This window comes from Theropithecus gelada, chromosome 19, assembly GCF_003255815.1.
Source record: "Theropithecus gelada isolate Dixy chromosome 19, Tgel_1.0, whole genome shotgun sequence".
Classification (NCBI taxonomy): Eukaryota; Metazoa; Chordata; class Mammalia; order Primates; family Cercopithecidae; genus Theropithecus; species Theropithecus gelada.
Genome location: NC_037687.1, coordinates 11,763,049 through 11,773,412, shown reverse-complemented (window position 1 = coordinate 11,773,412; position 10,364 = coordinate 11,763,049). Strand labels below are relative to the sequence as shown.

Below are 10,364 nucleotides of genomic sequence, written 5' to 3'. Positions count from 1 at the left end.
CTAAAAATACAAAAATTAGCCGGGTGTGGTGGCAGCTGCCTGTTATCCCAGCTACCCAGGAGGCTGAGGCAGGAGAATCGCTGGAACCCGGGAGGCAAAGGCTGCAGTGAACCAAGATTGTGCCACTGCATTCCATCCCGGGCAACAGAGCAAGACTCCGTCTCAAAAAAAAAAAAAAAAAAGAGGAATTTACCAAGACAGTTGTAGGTAAAAAAAGAAAATAAAAGAAAAGAAAAAAAGGCAGATTTATTAAGGAAAGTATGAAAGTACCTTGCAAGAAGGCAACAGGCAGAACCAGACAAGGGAGCTGGCTGCAAAGACACAAAGGTTTGCTAGAGATTTTATAGAGTGCAACTTGGGAGCTTGCATTGTTCTGTCAGCTGAAATATTTGATAAATCGAGGTTTTTGATGGTAAACAAGAAATTTGTGAGTTATCTACATTATTTGTTTAGGAGGGCTATTTGTCCCGGGCCATAAAGAAAGTGAGACCTGGCCGGGCGCGGTGGCTCAAGCCTGTAATCCCAGCACTTTGGGAGGCCGAGACGGGCGGATCACGAGGTCAGGAGATCGAGACCATCCTGGCTAACATGGTGAAACCCCGTCTCTACTAAAAATACAAAAAACTAGCCGGGCGAGGTGGCGGGTGCCTGTAGTCCCAGCTACTCCGGAGGCTGAGCCAGGAGAATGGCGTAAACCCGGGAGGTGGAGCTTGCAGTGAGCTGAGATCCGGCCACTGCACTCCAGCCCGGGCTACAGAGCAAGACTCCGTCTCAAAAAAAAAAAAAAAAAAAAGAAAGTGAGACCTATGGCCAGGCACAGTGGCTCATGCCTGTAATCCCAGCACTTTGGGAGACCAAGGCAGGCAGATCACCTGAGGTCAGGAGTTCAAGACCCGCTGGCCAACATGGCAAAACCCAGTCTCCACCAAAAAATACAGAAATTAGCTGGGCCTGCTGGCAGGTGCCTGTAATCCCAGCTACTCTGGAGGCTGAGGCAGGAGAATTACTTGAACCTGGGAGGCAGAGGTTGCAGTGAGCGAGATGCTGAGATTGAGTCATTGCACTCCAGCCTGGGCGACAAAGTGAGATTCCATCTCAAAAAACAAAATAAATGTTTTTCTGGACTTTGAAAAACAAAAGAATTAGCAATATTTTAAACAAAAAGCTATAAAAAGATTATTTCAGTCTTCCTTAGTTCAGTCTATGTAATAAACTTCTGCTCAACATTTATGAACACATTAGTACTTGACAGGGGTCTTTTTTTTTTTTTTTTTTTTGAGACGGGGTCTCGCTCTGTCACCCAGGCTGGAGTGCAGTGGCTGGATCTCAGCTCACTGCAAGCTCCGCCTCCCGGGTTCACGCCATTCTCCTGCCTCAGCCTCCCGAGTAGCTGGGACTACAGGCGCCTGTCACCTCGCCCGGCTAGTTTTTTGTATTTTTTAGTAGAGACGGGGTTTCACCGGGTTCGCCAGGATGGCCTCGATCTCCTGACCTTGTGATCCGCCCGTCTCGGCCTCCCAAAGTGCTGGGATTACAGGCTTGAGCCACCGCGCCCGGCCCGACAGGGGTCTTATAGTTTTAAAATTATTTTTATTTTTTTGTTTCTCGTCCACCTGGGGTTTTTTTATTATTATTTTAATGCTACAATTTCTAAAGTTATCAGAAACTTGCCTACAATTTCTAAAGTTAACAGAAATAGCACCTGTTAAAGTCCTATAGCTGATTATAAAACTAACTTAAAAATAATCGAACTAGGCTGGGCGCAGTGGCTAATGCCTGTAATCCCAGTACTTTGGGAGGCTGAGGCTGGCACATCACCTGAGGTTGGGAGTTCGAGACCAGCCTGACCAACATGCAGAAACCCTGTTTCTACTAAAAATACAAAATTAACCAGGCGTGGTGGTGCATACCTATAATCCCAGCTACTCAGGAGGCTGAGGCAGGAGAATCACTTGAACCTGGGAGGCAGAAGTTGCAGTGAGCCAAGATCGCGCCATTGCACTCCAGCCTGGGTGGTGGAGCAACTCTGTCTCAATAAATAAATAAATAAATAAATAATAATTAAACCGAAACCAATTGTAGATGACAAATCTTAGAACATCTATTGTTTGTTTGTTTTGTTTTGTTTGTTTTTGAGACAGAGTCTCACTCTGTTGCCAGTCTGGAGTGCAGTGGCACAATCTTGGCTCACTGCAACCTCAGCCTCCTGGGTTCAAGCAATTCTCCTGCCACAGCCTCCTGAGTAGTTGGGATTACGGGTATGTACCACCACACCCAGTTAATTTTTTGTATTTTTAGTAGAGACGGGGTTTCACCATTTTGGCCAGGCTGGTCTTGAACCCCTGACCTCATGATCCACCCATCTTGGCCTCCCAAAGTGCTGGGATTACAGCACTTTGAGCCACCGCACCCGGCCAAGAACATCCATTGTTAAGGTCTGGTCATTTATGTGACACACAATAATTTAACATAAAAGTTATAATTATTACTGATGTTAAACTCAATTCATTTTTTTTTCTTAAGGCGGAGTCTCGCTCTATTGCCCAGGCTGGAGTGTGGTGGCACAATCTCAGCTCACTGCAACCTCCACCTCCCGGGTTCATGCAAGTCTCCTGCTTCAACCTCCCGAGTTGCTGGGACTACAGGCACATGCAGCCAAGCCTGGCTTATTTTTTTGTATCCTTAGTACAGATGGGGTTTCACCGTGTTGCCCAGGCTGGTTTTGAACTCCTGACCTCAGGTGATCTGGCGGCCTCAGCCTCCCAAAGTGCTAGGATTACAGGCATGAGGCACCGCTCCTGGCCTGAGACTTTACTTCTCTAATAAACTTGCTTTCTCTTTACTCTAAGGACCCACCCTGAGTTCTTTCATGAGAACCAAGAACTCTCTGGAGGTCTGAATTAGAACCCCTTTCTGGTAACAGCCTCAAGATGGTATATAAGCTTTTCTGTCTTATTGTTGGGTGGGTCTTCTTACTAAAGGCAGCCCTGTATACATGTTAAATAAGTTCATATGCCTTTTCTCATATTAATCAGCTTTATGTCAATGATATTGAAAGGACACAAAGATAGATGTGTACCCGCCCCCCCCCCCCCGCTACACCTCTGTTCTGCTCTCTAATCTTTGCACATACCAGAGATTTCGTAAGTTCTGTGAGTACCTGTTTTTCTGCACGTACCAGAGATTTTGTTTTGCACATACCAGAGATTTTGTAAGTTCTGAGGCAAGGTCACAAGACGTGTTTAAGTAAGATAAACTCTTGCTGCCATAAACCTGCTCTCCCGCCTCAAAGGTTGAACCGAAATATCAGAAATGGCGGGAACCAATCATAGTTAGCCAAATCGCCTTGTTCAAACACTAGCCAATCATATATCTGATTTGTATAATAATCCTATGCCCACTTTTCTTAGACTATATAACACTGCTCGGAGCTCAGTGGGGGAGCTCTCCTGCCCGTCTCGTTTCGCGAGCGAGTGAGAGTTCCAGGTTCGAACCTGTAATAAAGATCCTTGCTGCTTAGCTTTGACTCTGGACTCTGGTGGTCTTCTTCGGGGAATAAACGGTCTGGGCATAACAATATTTTAGCAAATATTTTGGGGGTCAAGAGCCTATTGCCCCATCAAAGCCATCCCCTTGCCTCAGAGCAGGAGGGGAGCCCAGATGAGGCCAGGCAAGACTACATCAGGAGGGAGAGACAGATGTTCTGCAGGGCAAGATAATTTTGAATGAGGCAAGGCCAAGGCTTTCTTACACCCACATTCCTCCTCACAGTGTGGAAATGCTCCCTCCTTCCAGAACTTTATTTTCACCATCAGGAAACTCTCACCTGGGGTGAGTTTAAGTTTGTGACCTAAATAAACTGCTAACTTCATAAACTCTTTCTCAACATCCCAAACAATTCTGTCTCTGAGCCTGATTTACCACACATTTTTTCTTGGAGACAGAGTCTCACTGTCACCCAGGCTTAAGTGTGGTGGTGCGATCACAGCTCACTGTAGCCTCCAGGGCTCAATCGTTCCTCCCACCTCAGCCTCCTGAGTAGCTGGGGATACATACATCCATCACCACACCCAGCTAAATTTTGTATTTTTTGTAATGATGGGGTCTCACCATGTTGCCCAGGCTGATCTTGAACTCCGGTGCTCAACCTAATCACCCACCTCGCCCTCCCAAAGTGTTGGGATTAGAGACAAGAGCCAGGGTGCGTGGACACATTTTCTTTATATATACAAATTACAATATGACCCTAGTGACCCTACACATATCAAAACCAAAGCACTGTCCAGAAAATGGCTCCAGGCTCCAGACATGCAAACCCAAAAAGGACAGAACCCGCCGGGGATCTGCACTAAGGTTTCCAGCCTTCCAGGCCTCTGCACCTTCTCAGAATCCACACCCATTCTGCAGCTGCTCTGCGCAGCTGGATATCACCTGCAGGGGAGGGAGGGCTGCCTGGGAAGCCCTCAGGGGAGCTCCATTTTCTTCCCTTTGCAGGTTCCAGGCTGGCCTCAGCGTGGAGTCACTGGCCTCAGGCTTTGCTGCCCCGCTGCAGGTTATTCACCTGCATTTCACCTCCATGATCAGACAAAAAGATCTTCAATCTCATCTTTTAAAAACAAGAAACCAACAGAGTCCCTGCTTTCCTCCTGTGTGTATATGTAAAGAAGGAAAATTCTAGGAAAATGTAAATGCATTAAAAGACTTCTAGGCTGGGCATGGTGGCTTGCGCCCATAATTCTATCGGTTTGGGAGGCTGAGGCCAGAGGATCACTTGAACTCAGGAGTTCAAGAAATGCCTGGGCAAAATAGTGAGCCCACATCTCTATTAATTAAAAAAAAAATTCCAGATCATGGTGGTGGAGGCAATGGCCACTGAGGAACCCACGGTCTGGACACAATGGCACTGGCTGGACATAATGGGGGGCAGGAAGAAAGCAAAGACAGGGAGTAGGGTGTGCGAGAGGCCGAGGGGAGGGATAGCACACATTTTTCAGAGAAAACGAGGATGCCAGCACTGTTTTGCCTGACTCTTTGGGCAGTCTGTAATAAGTTGTGGGGGAAGCCGGGTGCAGTGGTTCACGCCTGTAATCCCAGCACTTTGGGAGAGTAAGGCAGGCGGATCACCTGAGGTCGGGAGTTCAAGATCAGCCTGACCAACATGGAGAAACCCCGTCTCTACTAAAAATACAAAAATTAGCCGGGCGTGGTGGTGCATGCCTGTAATCCCAGATGCTTGGGAGGCTGAGGCAGGAGAATCGCTTGAACCCAGGAGGCGGAGGTTTTGGTGAGCCGAAATCATGCCATTGCACTCCAGCCTGGACAACAAAAGCAAAAACTCTGTCTCAAAAAAAAAAAAAGTGGAGGAATCCTGTCTGGGAAACTCACCCATGATGTTTGTGTCACATTAGGGAGAAGACGCCAAGGGGGAGTTTCTACTCTTACTTCAACCATTGTATTGAATTATTTTTCTAGAGAGGACACGCTCACGGCATGATTTGTGTTTCTTTGGGAATACCATTAAAAACCTAGGCCCGGCGCGGTGGCTCACACCTGTAATCCCAGCACTTTGGGCTGCCCAGGCAGGCAGATCACTGAGGCCAGGAGTTGGAGGCCAGCATGGTGAAACCCCGTCTCTACTAAAAATACAAAAATTAGCCAGGCATGGGACGGGTGCGGTGGCTGACACCTGTAATCCCAGCACTTTGGGAGGCTGAGGCGGGCAGATCACGAGGTCAAGGGATTGAGACCATCCTGGCTAACACGGTGAAACCCCGTCTCTACTAAAAATACAAAAAATTAGCCGGGTGTGGGCCGGGCGCGGTGGCTGACGCCTGTAATCCCAGCACTTTGGGAGGCCGAGGCGGGCGGATCACAAGGTCAGGAGATCGAGACCACGGTGAAACCCCGTTTCTACTAAAAATACAAAAAAATTAGCCGGGCGAGGTGGCGGGCGCCTGTAGTCCCAGCTACTCAGGAGGCTGAGGCAGGAGAATGGCGTGAACCCGGGAGGCGGAGCTTGCGGTGAGCCGAGATTGCGCCACTGCACTCCAGCCTGGGCGACAGAGTGAGACTCTGTCTCAAAAAAAAAAAAAAAAAAAGAAAAAGAAAACAATTAGCCAGGCGTGGTGGTGCATGGCTGTAATGTCAGTTACCCAAGAGGCTGAGTGAGGCACAAGAATCACTTGAACCAGAGAGGTGGAGGTTGCAGTGAGCCAAGATCACGCCACTACACTCCAGCCTGGGGCACAGAGCAAGCCTCCATCTCAAAAAAAAAAAAAAAAAAAAAAAAAAAAAAGCAAGCAACTCTCTTCTTTCTCAGTTCATCTGCATCTCGTTATTGAGCACAGAGAATAAGCAGCCCAATCCTCGGTTTGGTCTGGGAACAAGGGTGCAAGGAAAGCAGGTAGGGTTCAGGCCAAGACCAAAATGAGAGAAGGAAATGTGACCTGCAGAGGGTTTGGGGTTGTGAAAGTAAGACTGAGCAAGGAAAAACTGAGCCCATTTCTTATGGCCATTTCCTGCTTTTCACTTTCATAAACTCACAACTGAATTCTGATCTTTTGCACAATGCGAGGCTGACAGGGCACACACCCACATACCCACCACCCACTGACTAAGCCTCCCTGGCCCCCTTTATTCTCCTCCTGGGCTGCACACCCCTCCCGATGTTCTCTGCTCCCCTACCGTCCCCTCCTCTCCCCTGCCCTTCCTTCCCTTTCCCTTCCCTTCCTTTTCCCTTCCTTTCTTTTCTTTCTGATGGAGTCTCCTTCTGTCACCCAGGATGGAGTGCAGTGATGCCATCTCGGTTCACTGCAACCTCCTCCTCGCAGGTTCAAGCTATTCACCTGGCAAATGTTTTTTTTTTTTTTTTTTTTTTTGAGACAGAGTTTCACTCTTGTTGCCCAGGCTGGAGTGCAGTGACGCGATCTCGGCTCACCACAATCTCTGCCTTCCGGGTTCAAGCGATTCTCCTTCCTCAGCTCCCCAAGTAGCTGGGACTACAGGCGCTTGCCACCACGCCTAGCTAATTTTTTGTATTTTTAGTAGAGACAAGGTTTCACTATGTTGGCCAGGCTGCTGGTCTCGAACTCCTGATCTCGTGATCTGCCCACTTTGGCCTCCCAAAGTGCTGGGATTACAGGCGTCAGCCACTGCGCCCGGCCTTTTTTTTTTTTTTTTTTGTATTTTTAATACATGGTTTCACCATATTGCCCAGGCTCGTCTCCAGCTCTTGACCTCAAGTGATCTGCCTGCCTTGGCCTCCCAAAGTGCTGGGATTACACGCATGAGCCACCGCACCCAGCCTGTTTTTCCTTATGTCATACATAACACACAGGAGGCCGGGCGCGGTGGCTTAAACCTGTAATTCCAGCACTTTGGGAGGCCGAGGCGGGCGGATCACGAGGTCAGGAGATCGAGACCATCCTGGCTAACACGGTGAAACCCTGTCTCTACTAAAAAAATACAAAAAAATTAGCCGGGCTTGGTGGCGGGCGCCTGTAGTCCCAGCTACTCCGGAGGCGGAGGCTGGAGAATGGCGTGAACCCGGGAGGCGCAGCTTGCAGTGAGCCGAGATCGCGCCACTGCACTCCTGCCTGGGGGACTAAGCGAGACTCAGTCTCAAAACAAACAAACAAAAAACACCGCAAGAGGAAAGCAGAGACGCTGCTGGTGTCTTACTCACAAACTGGGATTGAGGGTGTTTGTCTCTAGCAACTGAATAACGGGGTGAGAAGCGGTTAAATAACCTGCAGGGGGCAGCAGAGCCCGAGGCCAATGACGCCCGGCTGAGGCCAGTCTGGAGTTTGCAAAAGGAGGGAAAGGGAGCTCCCTCGGGGGCTTCCGCGGAAGCCGCACCCTCCTTGAAGGTGGCCTCCAGCTCCAGAAGGAGTGTGGATTCTGGGAAGTTGCAGAGACCTGGAAGGTAGAAGACCAACGTGCAGATGCGTTTGTGGATTCTGTCCTATCTGGGGTTGTACCTCTGAAGCCTGGAGCTATTTTCTGGGCAGTGTTTTGGTTTTGGCATGCACAGGGTCGCTGGGGACAGACTGTAATTTATATATATGAAGAAAATCTGTGAAGGTCAGGCTCAGAGAACAAATTGGGTTGTGTTATGAACAAAGGGTTTCTAAAGTTGACTTTATTTATAAAGTCAGAATGTCAGAGTGTTTGAACCGGAGTGAATTCATCTTGTGTTATGAGCGTCCGTGTGAAGAGACCACCAAATAGGCTTTGTGTGAGCAATAAAGCTTTTTAATCACCTGGGCGCAGGTGGGCTGAGTCCGAAAAGAGAGTCAGGGAAGGGAGATAAGGGTGGGGCCGTTTTATAGGATTTGGGTAGGTAAAGGAAAATTACAGTCAAAGGGGGGTTGTTCTCTGGCAGGCAGGAGTGGGGGTCACAAGGTGCTCAGTGGGGGAGCTTTTTGAGCCAGGATGAGCCACGAAAGGGAATTTCACAAGGTAATGTCATTACTTAAGGCAAGGACCGGCCATTTTCACTTCTTTTGTGGTGGAATGTCATCAGTTAAGGTGGGGCAGGGCATTTTCACTTCTTTTGTGGTGGAATGTCATCAGTTAAGGTGGGGCAGGGCATTTTCACTTCTTTTGTGATTCTTCAGTTACTTCAGGCCATCTGGGTGTATACGTGCAAGTCACAGGGGATGCGATGGCTTGAACTGGGCTCAGAGGCCTGACATCTTGAATAGAGGCTGGGTAAAATAAGGGTGAGACCTACTGGGCAGCACTTGCAGGTGGTTAGGCATTCTTAGTCACAGGATGAGCTAGGAGGATGGCAGGACTGGTATCACAAGATACAGGTCATAAAGACCCCACTGATAAAACAGAGTGCCCACCAAAACCAAGATGGCGACGAAAGTGACCTCTGCCACCCTGGGCAACACGGTGATACCCCATCTCTACAAAAAATACAAAAATTAGCTGGTTGTCATGGCCTGCGCCTGTAGTCTCAGCTACTCGGGAGGCTGAGCTGGGAGGATTGCTTAAGCCTGGGAGGCAGAGGCTGCAGGAAGGCAGAGAGGCTGCAGTGAGCTATGATTGTGCTGCTGCACTCCAGCCTGGGTGAGGGAATGAAACTGTCTCAAAAAAAAAAAAAAAAAAAAGAGGCCGGGCGCGGTGGCTCAAGCCTGTAATCCCAGCACTTTGGGAGGCCGAGACGGGCGGATCATGAGGTCAGGAGATCGAGACCATCCTGGCTAACACGGTGAAACCCCGTCTCTATTAAGAAATACAAAAAAACTAGCCGGGCGAGGTGGCGGGCGCCTGTAGTCCCAGCTACTCGGGAGGCTGAGGCCGGAGAATGGCGTGAACCCGGGAGGCGGAGCTTGCAGTGAGCTGAGATCCGGCCACTGCAGTCCAGCCTGGCTGACACAGCGAGACTCCGTCTCAAAAAAAAAACAAAACAAAAAAAAAAAAAAACAAAAAAAAAAAAAGAAAAGAAAAGAAAGTGACCTCGTGTGGTCCTCACTGCTTATTATACACTAAATGCATTAACATGCTAACAGACATTCCCGCCAGTGCCATGACACTTTACAAATACCATGGCAATGTCCAGATGTTACCCTATGTGGTATAACAAGGGGTAGGAACCTTCAGTTCTGGGAATTGTCTGCCCCTTTTGCAGAACACTCATGAATAATCCACCCCTTGTTTAGCACATAATCAGGAAATAACTATAAATATACTCTGTCAAGCAGATCATGCTGCTGCTCTGCCTATGGAGTAGCCATTCTTTTGTTTTACTTCTCGAATAAACTTGCTTTTACTTTATGGACTCACCCTGAATTAGTTCTTGCATGAGATCCAAGAACTCTCTTTTGGGGTCTACATTGGTACCCCTTTCGGGTAATAAGATGAAACCGAGTCCAGGTGAGAGTTTCCTGCTAATGAAAACGAAGGTGTGGAGAGGAGGGAGAGTTTCCACACTGTGAGGAGAAGATGGGTGTATGTGAGGAAGCCTTGGCCATGCCTCATCCCAGTTCCTGCCCCACTGCAGGATATCTGTCTCTCCCTCCTGGAACAGGCATGCTTGACCTGTTTCCCCTCCTGCCCTGAGACAAGGGGATGGCTTTGTGGGGGTGATAGACTCTTGGTGTCCTAAAGGTTTGCTGAAAACTAATTGATCTGAGGCAGATTGATTAATAGAAAAGAAGGCATGCAAATGTATTTAACATGTATACATGGGAACCTTCAGAATGAAGACCCACCCAGCTATAAAAAAGAAGATTATATAGCAACCTGAGGTCAGTAAATTAGGTTTAGTAGCAAGACAGCTTAGCAGAGTGAGAAAGGAAGAGGCTGCTTGGCTAGAAAATTAGCCAGCCACCAAACCTGGCTAATGTTTGTAC

At 48.4% G+C, this 10,364-nt stretch overlaps 1 protein-coding gene across 1 annotated transcript in view; it reads right to left on the bottom strand.

Moving 5' to 3' along the window:
- Window positions 1-10,364, bottom strand: part of LOC112611850 (zinc finger protein 136) — a 520,810-nt gene that overhangs the window by 135,107 nt on the left and 375,339 nt on the right. The window lies entirely within an intron of this gene.